This window comes from Phocoena phocoena, chromosome 16 (genome assembly GCF_963924675.1).
Source record: "Phocoena phocoena chromosome 16, mPhoPho1.1, whole genome shotgun sequence".
In the NCBI taxonomy this organism is placed as follows: Eukaryota; Metazoa; Chordata; class Mammalia; order Artiodactyla; family Phocoenidae; genus Phocoena; species Phocoena phocoena.
In genome coordinates this window covers 46,309,035-46,324,407 of record NC_089234.1, presented here as the reverse complement: position 1 = coordinate 46,324,407, position 15,373 = coordinate 46,309,035, and positions in this window count along the sequence as shown.

Genomic DNA, 15,373 nt, shown 5'->3' with positions numbered 1-15,373 from the left:
AGATTTAGGGGAAACAAATCGATATCTTCATGTCTCTCAATATCACCATGGGAGGGAAGAGAAACTTACACGTCTGGGTGGGAGAGTTGCAGGGATGCTGATTCACACTGACTATGAGAAAGGCATCTCTAATGACTACAGCTGTCTCCATGTGGCGCAAGTGGCTTGGGGAGGGCTAAGCTCCCTGTCATTGGAGATGTTCAGTAGAAGCCAGTGACCCCTCTCCCAAGACAGGGATGGATGCCGATGTCAAAGGGGGCCTAATGCCAGCTTTTGAGACCCCAGGCTCCATGTGGGGCTCCAGCATGCCGATGTCATGAATCCAAAGTCTACACGGGGGATGGCCACGTGAGTGAAACATACGAGGGAAATGACTGCACATAAAAGAAGAGCTCTGGGCAAAACCCAAATTCTATGTATGTGAAAAGCATTGGGGCCCAGAGAACAAACACCCTGACACTGGACACTTCCACATCATTGCCATAAGTGGAGCCCCCATCTCTACTCTTCCGTGCACTGGTAGCCTGTCGTGTACCTGTGTTAGGTATGTATCTGAGGGCCCTCCGTCCAGCCAGGTGACCCACTGTATGGGGCAGTGTGACTTCAAGGGGCCTTGCCATCTGTCCTGATCCACACACCTTGACCACCCTTCCCCTGCCAAGTTTGCTGACTTCCCAAAGGGTGGATACCTTCTGATGGAAACCTTTGACCAATGTTCAATATCACTAGGGATGTTCAAATCAAAACCATAATGAGGTGTCACCGCATACCCATTAGGATGGCTACTGTACAAATTAAAAAAAAAAAAAAAACCCAGAAAACAGGTGTTGGTGATGTTGTGGAGAAAGTGGAACCTTTATGCATTACTGGTGGGAATGTAAAACAGCGCAGCTGCTGTGAAAAACGGGATGGCAGGTCCTCAAAAAGTTAAACAGAATTACCACGCAATCTGAAAATTCCATTCCTAGGCATATATACAAAAGAACTGAAAGCCAGAGTTCAAAGGGATATTTGCATACCCACATTCATAGCAGCATTATTCGCATTATCCACAAGGTGGAAGCAACTCAAATGTCAATCAACAAATGAACAGACAAACACAATGTGGTATATACGTGCAATTGAATATTATTCAGCCTTTAAAAGGAAGAAAATTCTGACACGTGCTACAACATGGATTAACCTTGAGGACGTCATGCTGAGTGCAACGAGCCAGTCACAGGAGGATAAGTACTGTATGATCCCACTTTTATGAGGCACTGAGTAGCCAGACTCGTAGAGACAGCAAGTAGAATGCTGGTTGCCAGGAACTGAGGGCAGAGGCGGTGGGGCGTTGATATTTAATGGGTGCAGAGTTCCAGTTGGGGAAGGTCAAAAATGTCTAGAGTTGGATGGTGGTGAATGTACTTAATGTACACTTAAAATGGTTAAAATGGTAAATCTTATGGTGTGCAAATTTTGGCACAATTTAAATAAACAGAACAAAAAAAGCCTTTTGACCAGCACAAACATGCCATTCACCCTGACGCCCCAGCGCAGGGTTGGAGGTTAAAGAAAACGCTGCCCCTGGTGCGACCAAGCACAGGCTGGTCTCCGCCTTCTCCTGGAGACAAAGGTACAGGGTTCGGGGTCACGGTGGGTGGGGCTGCTCAGATCCACACTCTCATGATGGCACAGCACCTACCCCTGACTCCACAGAGGAAGATGGAGGAAGAGAAAGCTCTAGGGTCCTGCCACCCACACCAGGTCCTCCTCTTCTTGGCTCCCATGCTCAGCAGCCTGTGCGCATCCCCTGGTGGCCCAAGCCACAGTCCTGGCCGCTGTCCCCACTGCTCCCAATCTCTTGCCCCCAATTCAATCAGACCCCAAATCTGAAAATTCTCCCTTCGGACATCTATCAATGAGCAGCCATCTGCACCACATCACCCCTCAACCCCACTCAGAGCACCCTCACTCCCCCCACTCCCAAGGTGACTCCCTTCCAAAACAAGGGTAGTCCAAGGCCCTGCCTAACACCCCAGGGCTCCCTGCTCACCCCAGCAAAGAGTCAGTCTCCAGAGAAGGGCGTGCAAGGCTGCCACATGCTGGGGACCCCCATCTTCTCCAGGCTTATCTCCTGCCTGTTCCTACAACTCCTTTGGACTCCCACCAACTCGAGCTTCTTTGAGTTGACCAAATGGGCCATTTCCAGCCCCTCCGCACGCTCTTTGACTCCTCTACAACACACAGGGCCTGTGTCTTCTCACCCACCGGCTGTGCCCCGCAGAGTGGAGTCGGTGTGCAAGTCGAAAGTCAAGTCAGAAGGCGCCATGCCACTTCCATCGGTCCCCTGGAACGAGTGCCCTGCGAGTCCTCAGCCACCACAGGGCCGTCCACGTACCCTGGTTCACTCTGCTGTGGAGAAGCCCACCCTGGCCCACGTGGAGGTGGCCTGGAGAAGCCCTGAGACAACACAGAGAGAGAGGAAGAGATCCGCCCCCTCCTGTTCCAGCTCCAACTTCTGGCTGCCCAAGCCAGCACCGCCTCACTAAGCCATTCCCAGATTCCTGATCCACAAAGCCGTGACAGATAACAAAGTGATTGCTGTCATTTGAAGCCACTAAGTTTCAAACTTACACAGCAACAGGTGACTGGAGCCCTCTCCTTCCCCAGCCTCCCTACCCTCTCCACGCTCACCTTCTCCCGGGACCCTCTGGACCCTCCCCTCCCCACCAGCCTGCTCCTGCCCACTCCCGTGCGTCTTAAGGTGCTCTACCTTAGACCCCATCTTCTCTAGAGGGACACCCCTGACGCCCTAACTGCTGACCATGCACCTCGCTTTCCAAGTCCACCAGCATGTTGTGTTTCTCCCATCCCAGCCCATGTTGTAATTGTCTGTTTAACTGTTTGTCTATCTCGCCCCCTCAATGCTCACTTTTGGAGGGAGGGATCTTGCCTGTCCTCACTCATTCCCAGCAGCTAATACGGTGCCAGGCCCAAGGTAGGCCATAGGTAAACATCACTGAATTCCATGGAATTCTTGTTCTAAATTCTAAAAAGGGTCTTTCGGGAGAAGAAATCCATGTCATTTTGATCTTATTTCCTCACTTTCGAAACTAGTTGTTAATACTAACTAGATGAGTTAAGCCAGTCCCACACCAGAACAGGCACCCTACTCCCCTGATCCTGTGAGATGTGCAGCTGCGGAGGCTGTAGCCCCACAAATGGGATCTCAGGCACCCGAGGCCCAGGAACAGATGTTCCACGATGTAACCCATAAGTCAGCATTCACACTTAACTAAACTTCTTTGATGAGAAATTCCAGGCCTGCCAACAGAAGGAGGCCAAAAGGGTTACCCAGGACTCACAACAACATCCAAAACCCAAGTTAGAACCAAATTATTGTTTGGTCTTGTGATGATAAAATGATGAGGACATTAGACAAGTTGTATTAAGTGAAAGTGGTGAGTGTACATGAATTCTACTTATTGACACAGAGAGGACTCGGCATCAGACCACAGTCTTCTGAAGTATTTCATCGTGTGTGACTGCCAAGTGGTAAGGCCAGGTTAGTACTGATGGGGTTTTAACCCTTAAGTCACCTAAGAAAAATCAAGGGTGCTCTCCTTTAGGACAAGGAGGATAAATTAAGCCGGTTATCTCTCTTCTCATCTCCCCTCAAAGTGTCTACAGTTCCATAGATGGAGAAATAAATATTATTACAAGGAAAAAAATGGCTCTAAAAGGTAAATAACATCACCACCTAAGGTGTCCACACATCCAGGTTTAACTCTCTAAGTAGGATTTGAATATTATCAAGCATGGAAGAGCTTTAGAAAATTCTAGAGGAGACACTGTTTGACATCTTCACATCTCAATTAATTTCTCTATGAGTTTTTGAAACAGGCTGACTCTGAAGGTTGTTGGGAAGTCAGATCAGCCACTAAGATTTTCATGTTGCCAAAAGTTCCAACAGTTTCCTCTGAGTATGTTCTTGAGGCTTCAAAAACTTAAAACTAGTTGACCCAGCTAAGCACATTTGTTAAAGGAACACTGACCATGTTATCTTTTCTGATAACATGTCCAGCCCCAGGCGAGACCTTTCCCTCTTATATTCTGCATGGCAAGGGGGAGAGGGGGCAGGGCAGAAGCCACCAGAAGCCAGGAAGGAGGAAGGAAGAAGCCATATGCTATCCCCTCCAAAAAATGTCTACCACATACTTGAATCTAATCTGAATCCTCCAGGCTGTTGGCAGATGATGCTAAGAGAAAGGGTTTTTCTAAGTAAATCTGAGCTCATGTTGATGGCCCTGGTCTAAAATAACTCTCAGTGCAACTCCCTTCTCTCTGCTGCTTGAGCAGGGACTCCAGCAAACCAGAAGAGATATGTCCTTCCAAGGACATTGGAAACATTGGATGTGTCCTTCCAAGGACATTGGAAAACACTGTATTCTCTTAGTACAAAGGAAGTTTTCAGAAGTTGATCATAATTGCAAAAATTAAGGTAAAACAAAATAAATGATAAATCAGTAGAGTAATTGGAATATAAAATGTGGACTATTCCTACAATTGAATATCATATGGCAAGAAGCATGAATAAACGTTACGCATAGAAACACAGATGACTCTTACTGGCTAAATGTTCCCAGGACTAGAGTCAAGTCATAGAAAAAGTTTAAAAAAATTTTTTTTAGAAAATAGTAACTGATATCAATCAAATTAGAACAAGGAATAAATAGACATTTCATTATGATGAAGGAGCCAATTAATCAAGAAGACATAACGATCCTAAATGTGTATGTATCTAATAAAAGAGCTTGAGAGTACAGGGAGCAAATTAAAGTCACAATGAAATGGATAATGGGTAGCGTTACCTACCCAACAGATTGGCAAAATTATAAATTCTGACAATCCCAAGTGTTAACAAGGATACAGAGCAATGGAAGTTCTCATGCACTACTTGTGAGAATATAATTTGGTACAAACACTGGATTAGTTATCTATTACTGTGTAACAAAATACCACAAAACATAATAGCTTAAAAAAAAAAAAACTTAATGGCTTAGAACAACAAACCTTTATTTTCTCATCATAGAGTGGGTCAGGACTGTGGGAATGGTTTAATGTCCCTCATGAGATCGAGTCAAGATGTCATGTGGGGCTGTATTTATCTGGCCTTCCTCAGTCAAGGGATCTGAGAGAAGGTAGAGGCCACCTGCTTCCACCCCTTCCCCGGGAAAAGGAGCCCTAAAGACCTGCCACCCAGGCATGCCAGAGGAGTAAACCACCTCCTGTCCCCAACCCCACAGAGGCACCTCACAGGCATTGCTGAGAAGAGGCCCTCACCCGTCCGGAGCTAAGGTCCAGGCCCGGAATCAGGCTGCCTGGATTCACATGCCCACTGGTCCACTTGTAACTGAACAAGTGGGCTCGTGGCCCGCTGTACAGCAGAAACACCAGCAAACACTGAGGCAACAGTCTTTTGCAGAGAGAAAAGGCTTTATTGCAGGGAGGCCAAGCAAGGAGACAGGAGGCGAAGCTCAGATCTGTGTCTCCGATCAGCTTTTTGAGTGGGGTACATATTAAGGAAGTAGGGAATAGGAGGGTGTCCAAGCTAAGGAATGCTTGGTGGAGGGATAAAGGGAAGTTTCAAGAGTCCTCTGCGCAGGCGTGACTGTCTTTCCCGTCTCTTCAAGGGCCGCCTGTGCACATTCGGGAGGTTCTGTGTGTTACATGCCATGGATTTGTGGCCTGTGGCGTCCAAAGTCCACTGATGGGTTGTTCTAGTCCCTCAGTGCTTCTGCACAGGTGGGCTGGAGGAAAGTCGTTAGCAAGCTGCTTCCTCACCTGTGGCTTCTTAGGTGTACTGCAAAACAAGCTTTAGAGATCATGGGTGATCATGTCTCATTTTTATTTTGTGGCCATGGGGGTGCCGTTTCACGTTTAGTGATTGAACAGGCCGCTCTGAGCTCTAGTGTCTTCATCTAGAAAATGGAGATCATTCTAATCCCAGCCTCCTGTGATGGTAGTGAAGATTAGGTGCTTTAGTATGCAGAAAGCACTTAGCCCATTGCCCAGCACCCACTCCGTGCTCATCAGCCTGGTTCCCTCGACCACAGTCCCTCAGTGTTTGGCAGAGGTCTGGGGGTGGTCTCGCCACAGGCTCAGAGAGCTTGGCAACAGACAGCTCGAGGCTGGCTGAGAGGTCCTGCTCACCGCACCCACAGCTCCCATTCCCGAGTGCTGAGAATGTCACTGTTCGCGCGCTTCCTCTCCCCAAGCAGGCCTGAAAAAGTTGCGAGAGGAAAACCTCCAGGAATGCCGGGCCTCGCGGCACCTGGGGGACAACTCCTGATCCTGCTGCAGCCGTAGTTCAGGCCCAGGTTTAATGAAGGATAATTCCTAGACTGAGGGACTGAAGGGGAATTGGATTTGGTTGACAAAGCGAATGCAGCTTCACTGGAAAAAGTTTGCTCCCTCCCTCCTTGTGCCAAGTCCAAGACCAGAATCCTAGAAACAAGCCTGGCAGGGGTGGCCTTGCTCCTGAGGCAGGACCGGAGATGCTGCTCAACTGGTGGCCCGGCCAGAGAGCCCTGCTTCAGGAACAGTGTCCAGGGCTGGAGCATGGGCCGTGGGGCGAACCTCCCCACTCTCACTGTGAGAAGTGCTCACTGATGGATGGAGGCTGATGCTCTGCCTAGGCTCGTGGAACAGGCCGTGGACTTTGAGGCACCTGGTGTGAGAAAAGCTGAGGACCAGAGGGATTCAGGCTCCTACCCAGGCCCCTCTCCAATCCGCAAGGGCTCCCAGCCCTCACTGTCACTCTCTGGCTTTGTCTCCAGTTACTCCTACATCCTACCTGGCACACTGGCCTCCTGCTGTTCCTCTGATGCTGCGACCGCAGGGCATTTGCACTGGCTGCACTGGCTGTTTCTTTTGCTGAGAATGTTCTTCACCAGACATCCATTTGGCTCCTTCATTCCCCTCCTTCAAGGCTTCTCTCCTATTGCAACTTCTGGCCCAAGTCTACTCTGATTACCCCACTTCATGCTGAAATGTGCCTACCTCCCACCCCATGCCAGCCCCCTCCTCTATTTTTCTTTGTTACCTTTTCCACAGTTTTGTCACCTGCTAACACACTGTGTAATTTAGGATTAAATCATGTCTAATATTTATTGTCTCTTTCCCCTATGATAATATAAGCCACAGGGCAGGGATGTCTGTCTATTTTAATCTCTGCTGTATTCAAAGCACCTAGAACATAATAGGTGCTCAGTGAATATGTGTTGAAAAGAGAAGGAAGGAAGGAAGGGAGGGAGGGAGGGAGGGAGGGAGGGAGGGTGGAAAGTCATGGATGCTTGGATCCCTGGCCTGGCCCCATGGACCCAGTTAGGATGACTGGAGAGGAGAGAGCTGTCAGAGCCTGTCCCAAGCCTTCACACCAGGAGGGACAGGGCTGAGGGAAATGATAAGGCTCCCAAATGCACACAGGAGGTAACAGACAGGAGTGTGGCTTAGCATCAGGAGGTAGACCTACAACCACAAAGCAAGGTCCTAGACCCCTTGCAACCCAAGAAGAGACCAGGGCAGCTTAACATGCCATCAGGACCTGCAGCCAGCCAGGCCTGGGCAAGGTGGGAAGGTCATGGTCAGAGCCAGGTGGAAAAAGGAAGGCTAGGACTTCTCTGGGGGAACTATCAGAAGAACAGAGGAATAAGAGCTTTTTGTCACTGCTCCTGCCCATGGACCGGCCAGAGAGGAAGTTCAGTACCCTCTGTAGGGCCCCAGGATGAAGCTGTGTGCCTGCTGGCACCCGGCCCCTGGCTGGCTGGTGGAGGCCATGCAGTCAGGCCACGCAGTCATTCGGAACGCCCGTGGTGAGAGCAGGTCTTCCTAAGCCAAGGGGTTTGCCTGACATCAATCCAGGGAAAGAGGCAGGTCCTTCCGGCCCCAGCCCCTGTCCCAGGGCAACCACATGAAAAATCCAGAGCCAGAGCCACCAGCCAAGCTGTCCTCAACTTCCTGACCCACTGAACCCATGAGATGTAATAAAGCATCAGGGTCTTAAGCCACTAATTTTAAGGTAATTTGTCACTCAGCAAGAGATCACCAAAACAATGGAACCTTCCAGCTGGTCTCCTCTGTGCTCCATTGTGCTAGAGAGAACAGAGGAAGATGGAAGTATCTCTGCTTGGGTTAAGGGAGAAGCATCCCTCAGGCCTGGAGTGGAGGAAGCGGCTGGTCAAGCAGCAAGGGAAACCTCGTGGGTGCCAAGATCCGGCCAGCCAGCCCTCCTTATTTCGAAGGGCTGGGCTCACTTTTTAGAAGCCCGGTGAGCCCCTTTCACGTAGGCTATTATTATCTCCATTGTGCTGAAGAAAAAGGCCAAACAGCTCAGGGCACATACGGAGTGGAGCTGGGATCCAAACCCCAGGTCTGTGCACCTGCGAAGCCCACTACAAAAAGCTGCTTCGCCAACGCCTCGGATTCTCAAGGGAGAGCCCAGCCGCGCTGTCCAGCTTGCACGGGTGTGTGGGGGGGGGGGTTCCTGAAAGGGTCTCTTGAAACAAGCTCGGAAGCCAGCCTGGAGCACCCTTGCCTGGCTCTTCAGCTCCCCTCACAAGCAGACGTAATTCCATCCATCCACAGGAACGTGCTCCCCCCCACACACCCTCGCTGCCAACCTGCCTCACCCCTGCAGCTCTCCACAGACCTTCATGAGAACAGGCGGGGCTCAACTGATGGCCCGTTTAGCTCTCAGCAGCCAGACAGGGAAGAGGTACATCCGGAAAGGTACACTGCACCTAGGCGAGTTATACTGGGGGTGAGAGGCCCACAGCTTGGGCCCTAGCCTTGGGTTCTGTAGGCTTCAGGCAATGCCCAGAGGCAGAGCTGTCATTAAGGGACACTGCAACAGAAGGTCAGGTTCACTCAAAGTTAGAAAGCTCCATTCCTGGGACCCAGGTTGGGCGGGTAGCAATTGTGGGTCAGGCAGTGAGGAGCCTTAAGAGTACGAGGCTGCATCAGCGAACGACCCTCAGCCCCAGGTCTGCTATAGCACCTCTCCCCAGCTTCAGGAGTCTCCTAAGAATGTGGGGTTAGGAGATGGTGCTGGGGGAAGGGCAGAGAGGGATGCTCAGAGTGTGGCAGGGTTCTAAGTTTCCCTAAGTGGGGGAAGGGAGAGAATAAAGCATGAAGAGTTCACACACTCCCTCCCCTGGGCCGTCTGGATGACGATGAGGCAGAGCTGGGTCTGCGGGGGGTGGCTGGGGCCCAGCCGGGAGGGGAGGCAGCCCAAGGTAGTAGGGGCACCGGGGGACCTGGGCTGCTGGGTGAGGGGAGCCAAGCGGGGGATAGGCTCCTGCACACACCAACTCCCTCATTGCAAGTTCATCCCACCAGTAAACGAGAGGAATCTTCCCCATAAAGAGCGACTACAACTGATGCCATTACTAATCACTGGCCATAAAGCTACTACATGAAGAAGAGAGACAGAGTGATAAATCTGCAGGAGAGCTGTCTGACAGAACGATTAGACTTGGGAGACAAACATTCGTTCACAGACATCACCACCAGGCATGTATTATTAATAAACTAGACATTGAGCTCGGCAGGTAATGAAAGGAAAGGGGACCCCGGCCTCTCCCACCCCAATAGAGTCTCCCACCATCCCTCAACCTTGGCATTGAGCTCTAACTGATATCAGCTCCCTGAGACTGGTGAGGCTGTCACATGACGCAGGGAAAGTCGTGCTCTCTGTTTCTCCCACTCCCGGGGACAGGTACAACTCACTCAGTTCCCACTGCCAACTTATATCTGGGTCCAGCTCCTCCATTCCATGTTTTATTGTCTCCCCTCCTATTATTATATAATAAATTATCCCCAAATTTATCAGCTTAAAACGACTAGCTGTTTCACTCTGGATAAGTCAGTTAAACCCTCTGAGACTCATTTTTTTAGATGGAAAGTGAGAAAAACAATAGTAAATTTATGTGAGCATCAGAAATAATATGTGAGGAACTTCCCTGGTGGCGCAGTGGTTAAGAATCCACCTGCCACCAGGGAAGTGGTTAAGAATGCAGGGTACATGGGTTTGAGCCCTGGTCTGGGAAGATCCCACATGCCTCAGAGCAACTAAGCCCATGCACCACAACTACCGAGCCAGCGCTCTAGCGCCCGCAAGCCACAACTACTGAAGCCCATGTGCCTAGAGCCCGTGCTCCGCAGCAAGAGAAGCCACCGCAATGAGAAGCCCGCGCACCGCAACGAAGAGTAGCTCCCACTCGCCACGACTAGAGAAAGCCTGCACACAGCAATGAAGACCCAACGCAACCAAAAATAAAATAAATACATTTATAAAAAAAGAAAAAAAGAAATAATATGTGAGAAGCATCTTATAGAATGCCTGGCACATAGACGGTATCCATTAATGATCATTACTTTTACAGTAAAAGACAAAGTCAACCCAACAGCCCTTGATATTCCGATACTGCCCTGCACCACCTATGGGGTAGAGCTCACCCTGGCTCACAAGGGCCCTCCTGCCTGCTCTCAGCCTGTGTTCCCCACTCCTCTCCCTCCACCCCAGTCCTCCCCGGCTTTGCTCTTCTCACTTGGGACTACATTGACTCTTGCCATGAAGACATCAACTTTCCCACAGGCAGAATTTCTATCCATTACACTGCAGCCTCTAAATCAAATTTCTTGCACCCAAGGTAAGACTTTGGAACATCAGCTGATGAATGGACATTTTAAGCTAAATAGTCAAGAAGTTAGTATCCACATATTTATCCATACAGCAGTGTTTGTGTTATATGGACTGTTGGTTTTTATTATCTTTAAAAAAAAAAAAAGGTGTAATGGAGGACGTCCGTCGCTAAGTGGAATTAAAGCAAGAAATGATCCAAATCATTAGACACGCTGCCACCACCGGCACTCTGTTTTCACACTGATGTTCATTGCACCAGTCTGGGTGCTGGGTGTTCCTCTGTGTGAGGAATAAGCCAGTTGAAGCGCATTGGCCAAATGCTGGGAGAAAACACGGAGGGAAGCTTCTAGAGGCTAAATGCACCGGTGGAGGAAATGCAGGCGTGCGGATTGAGAATTAGCTTCAGAAGAACATTCCAGAAGCAGAACCACACACACTAATATGGAATGCTCCCCAAAATACGTATTTAAGAGAAAAAAAGCAAAGACCAAACAGTGTGTATGATATGCTGCTATTTATATGACAAGAGAGATACGTACATATTAATATCTCTGGACAGATATGAAGAACCAAATATTAGAGGACATCTCTACACAGAGAAACCAGAGGAGGGAAGGTTGGAAATGGGGAGAAGATATAATTTACCCCGTTTCTGTTTTTTTCTTACCGTGTGATGGTAGGTTGTAATACAGTGATCCAAATGCAGAGAAAATTCATGTACCCATATGTTACGCGTATACCTTGCCACACATCTCTTGGCCAAGACAAACAGGCCGACATTTCATCTCCTCTTGACAAGTTATCCCAAAAAGTGAATAAAACATCACCAAAGTCAACTTTACATTCTCCTACTCAGTCCTTTCCAGAACCCCCATCAGCAAGGCTTTTTCACGTTAAAAGATGTTCAACAAACACACGAAAAGATATTCAACATCACTAATCATTAGGGAAACGTAAATCAAAACCACAGTGAGATACCGCCTCACACCCATTAGGATGGCCACTATCAATTAAACAAAACAACAAATGCTGGTGAGGATGTAGAGAAATTGGAACCCCTGTACATTGTTGGTGGGAATGTAATATGGTGTAGCCACTGTGGGAAACGATATGGTGGCTCTTCAAAAAGTTAAAACTACCATATGATACAACAATCCCACTTCTGTGTATGTATACAACAATCCCACAAGCAGGGTCTCGAAGAGACATTTTCACACCACGTTCATAGCAGCAATATTCACAATAGCCAAAAAGTGGAAGCAACCCAAGTGACCATTGAGGGATGGATGGATAAACAAGATGTGGTATGTGTATACATACAATGGAATAATATTCAGCCTTAAAAAGGAAAGAACTGACACTATAAACTTTGATGAACTTTGAGGAAATTATGCTAAGTAAAACAAGCCAGTTACAAAAGGATAACTACTGCATGCTTCCACTTATATGAGATACTTAGAGTAGTCAAACTCATAGAAACAGAAAGTAGAATGGTGGTTGCCAGGGGCTGGGTGGAGAGGGAAATGGGGGGTTGCTGAATGGGTAGAGTCTCGGTCTTGCAAAATGAAAAGCTTCTGCAGGCTGTTTGCACAGTATATGTTAAGAATATGTGAATATACTTAACACTACTGAATTGTACACTTAAAATGGTTAAGGTGATAAATTTTATGTGTGTGTACTTAACCACAATAAAAAAATAAAAATAAATTTCCTCTGGCTCATAAATGTCAACGTACTGATAGTTATCTGACAGAGCCCCTTAGAAGTTATGTTGTATAGGGTTAATGTTTACTCTCTGTAGTTAATGTTTTAAATCATGACGACTAGCACATCATGTTGAACACTTGATGTTTAAAAAGCATGTAGTCACTCTATGATCCCAGGTATATAACATCCTTGAAACGATGGCGAACAGACCAGTGGTTGCCAGCTTTAGGGTTGGAGGAGAGTCTCTTAGAGGTGATAGTGAGTTCTGTATCCTGACTGTGGGAGACGGTTACACGAAAACATACATGTGATAAAATGTCTCTATCCTCCTACATAAAAAAATCAACACACGTAAAAACGGGTAAAACCCAAATCAGGTCTGTAGTTTAGTTAATAGTATTGTCCCAATGCCAATTTCCTGGTTTTGATCACTGTACTAGGGTTATGTCAACATTATCTTTGGAGGAAACGGTGACAGGGACAAGGAAACTTTGTACTATTTTTGCAACTTGCATGTGAGTCTAAAAGTATTCCAAAATAAAAAGACTTTTTAAAAAATATTTGGAGAACTGGTGATATTTTGTAGCTCTCCAGAGATAGAACCCACTTTATAAGGTGTAAGTTGCAGCTGGACCTCTGTACACAGGACTTTCATGCCTTCCCACAAGACTCAGGTGAAAACAAGGCCTGTCTGCACTGCACGCTGGGTGCACCATTTCACCGCACTCTTGGGTCCCCTCCACCTAGAGGGGCTTCTCCCTCGGCCCATAGGGTTGTTCCTCCCTCTTTGTCATCATCATCACCTGGGAGAGCTCACGGCCCTCCTGGGCAGCAGTTACCCTCCTGTGCTGGGCACAGTGCCCCCACAGCTAAGCCTCACTGCCTCCATTGTACAGATGTGGATACTGAGGCTTGGAGACAACAAGGGACTTGCCAAGGTCCCACTGACAGCGGTTGGTATAGTGTCCTGGATTCAAGGCCAGATCTGGTGACACCCCCAGCTGGCCTCCTGTGCCCCCTTACTGCCTACCTCAGCTGCCACCTGCAGACTGGCCTCTGGCAGCAGGTGCGAGGCAAGCCAATGGGGACAGGGTGCTAATTCAGGGTCGCAGGCAGAGCAGCTGTTCTTTGAGTCCCGGTGGCCTGGGGCCACGCTGCTCTTATGTTCCCGGGTAGATAAAGTGCTCTACTTAGGAGAAGCTCTCTCCCGGCTGCAGGGCCATTAGCTCGCTGACTCCTGGAAAAACCATTTGGCCAGCGCTGACAGATGTGGCCATTACACAATCACTTAGCCCCTCTCCCTGCCCCATCCAGACCTTTGGAGGGGGAGGGGCCTCGAGGCACGCAAAGCCCTGGGGAGGGTCCACACAATTCACTTTCCCGACCACCCGCCTCCTTTCTGCCCTTAGGCTGCATTTTGCCTGGCCCACGTTGCTACAGCAGGAAGCGGCTTCAGACAGCGTGGTTGCCGTGTGCTGCCGATGACCTTGTCATCCTGAGAGTTGTTCACAAACTGCCTTCACGTGCATCCTCTCCCTTGATCCCCGCAAGAACCCTACGAAGTCAGAATTAGGATAATTACTCCCACTGCACAGTTAAGAAATGAGGCACCGGAAGGTCAGACAGCTTGCCCAAGGTCACCCAGCCAGTAGAAGGGGTTGACCTCAGGCCTCGGATTCCCAGGTCTGTGGTGTTTCACGCGTCCCATGCTGCCATCACCCTGTTGGGATGCTACCTTGTGTTGGGAACTCAAACAGCCTCAGAGCAGGGTCTCCAGCACCAGGGGAGCGCTTCTGTCTGCCAAGTAGAGGCGTCAGGCGCCAGAGTCTTCAGCCTTGTCCCCTAGCAGCAACTTCCCATTGGCAGAGCCTGGGCGGCCGCTGACCTGGAGGCCCCAGATTGGGTCATTTCATCCTACACCTCCCATGCTGTCTGGATCCTTGACTCAAGCTGGATGAGTGCCTCTACCACCCGTGTGTCCCAGGCAGGGCTTCACAGCCATTCAACAGCTGGCAAACCTCCTCTTCCCACCAGCAGCACAGGCTCAGCATAGAGGTTGCTGTGACATCTGGGGCACCCAACCGATCCAGGCCAGAGTTCCACAGCCGCAGCCCCAGCACTGTCTGACTATACGCCCGGGTCCCTGGCCCTGCATTGCAGCCAGGCTGCATCTAGCAGAGCCAGGGGAACCAGGGGCTGGTGGGAGGGGGCAGTGCCCACGTCCTAAGGAAGAGCACTAAAGAACAATGGCCCATCTCCTGCACGGAGCCAGGCTCAGAAAACAAGCAGTTTTGCACAGCAGCGGCAGTCCTCCCAGCTCAGAAGCCGGAGAGCAGAAGGCAGACAGCAGCAGCAAGGGAAGACTCAACCCTAAAGCCCAGCCTCCAGTGACCTGTCCAAGAGAGCGCAAAGAGAACACCCAAGATGTTCCTAGGGTACCCAGATGACACTGCTCTTCACTAAGATACCCCGCTTTGCCTCCAAGTGACTCAGAAAGGTGACTTAAAATTACACATACAGGTAGGGGGCAGCTCTTTTCTCTAAAATGTCCTTCCTGGTGGATTAGGGGATAGATCTTGGTTTATCCAAACCGATCACCCTGCCTCCTGCCGCGGGACTGAGGGAGCATATGGGCCTGGCTTGGCCAGGAGAACAGCTCGTGCTGGGGGAAAGGATGCTACTCTCCACACAAAGATGGCAGACCCCTGGAGCCTAACTCCCTAGCACTTAGCTCACTACCCACCTCGGATAGCAGAGGGCAGTGCTGGGGCCCTGGGGGTCCAAATTCTGAATCGAGCTTTATTGTCACTGGGAGGGGGTTCTAGACAAGGACAGGCACCAAGGATGGCTCAAGGGGATCCCTGGGGTGTTGCACAGCCCCAGGATCCATGAGCTTCTTGGGTACAGAGTCCAGGAACACCCCCATGATTTATGTTTGTACACAAGCTCACTGCCAAGGTGTTTAGCCAAGTCCTGGAG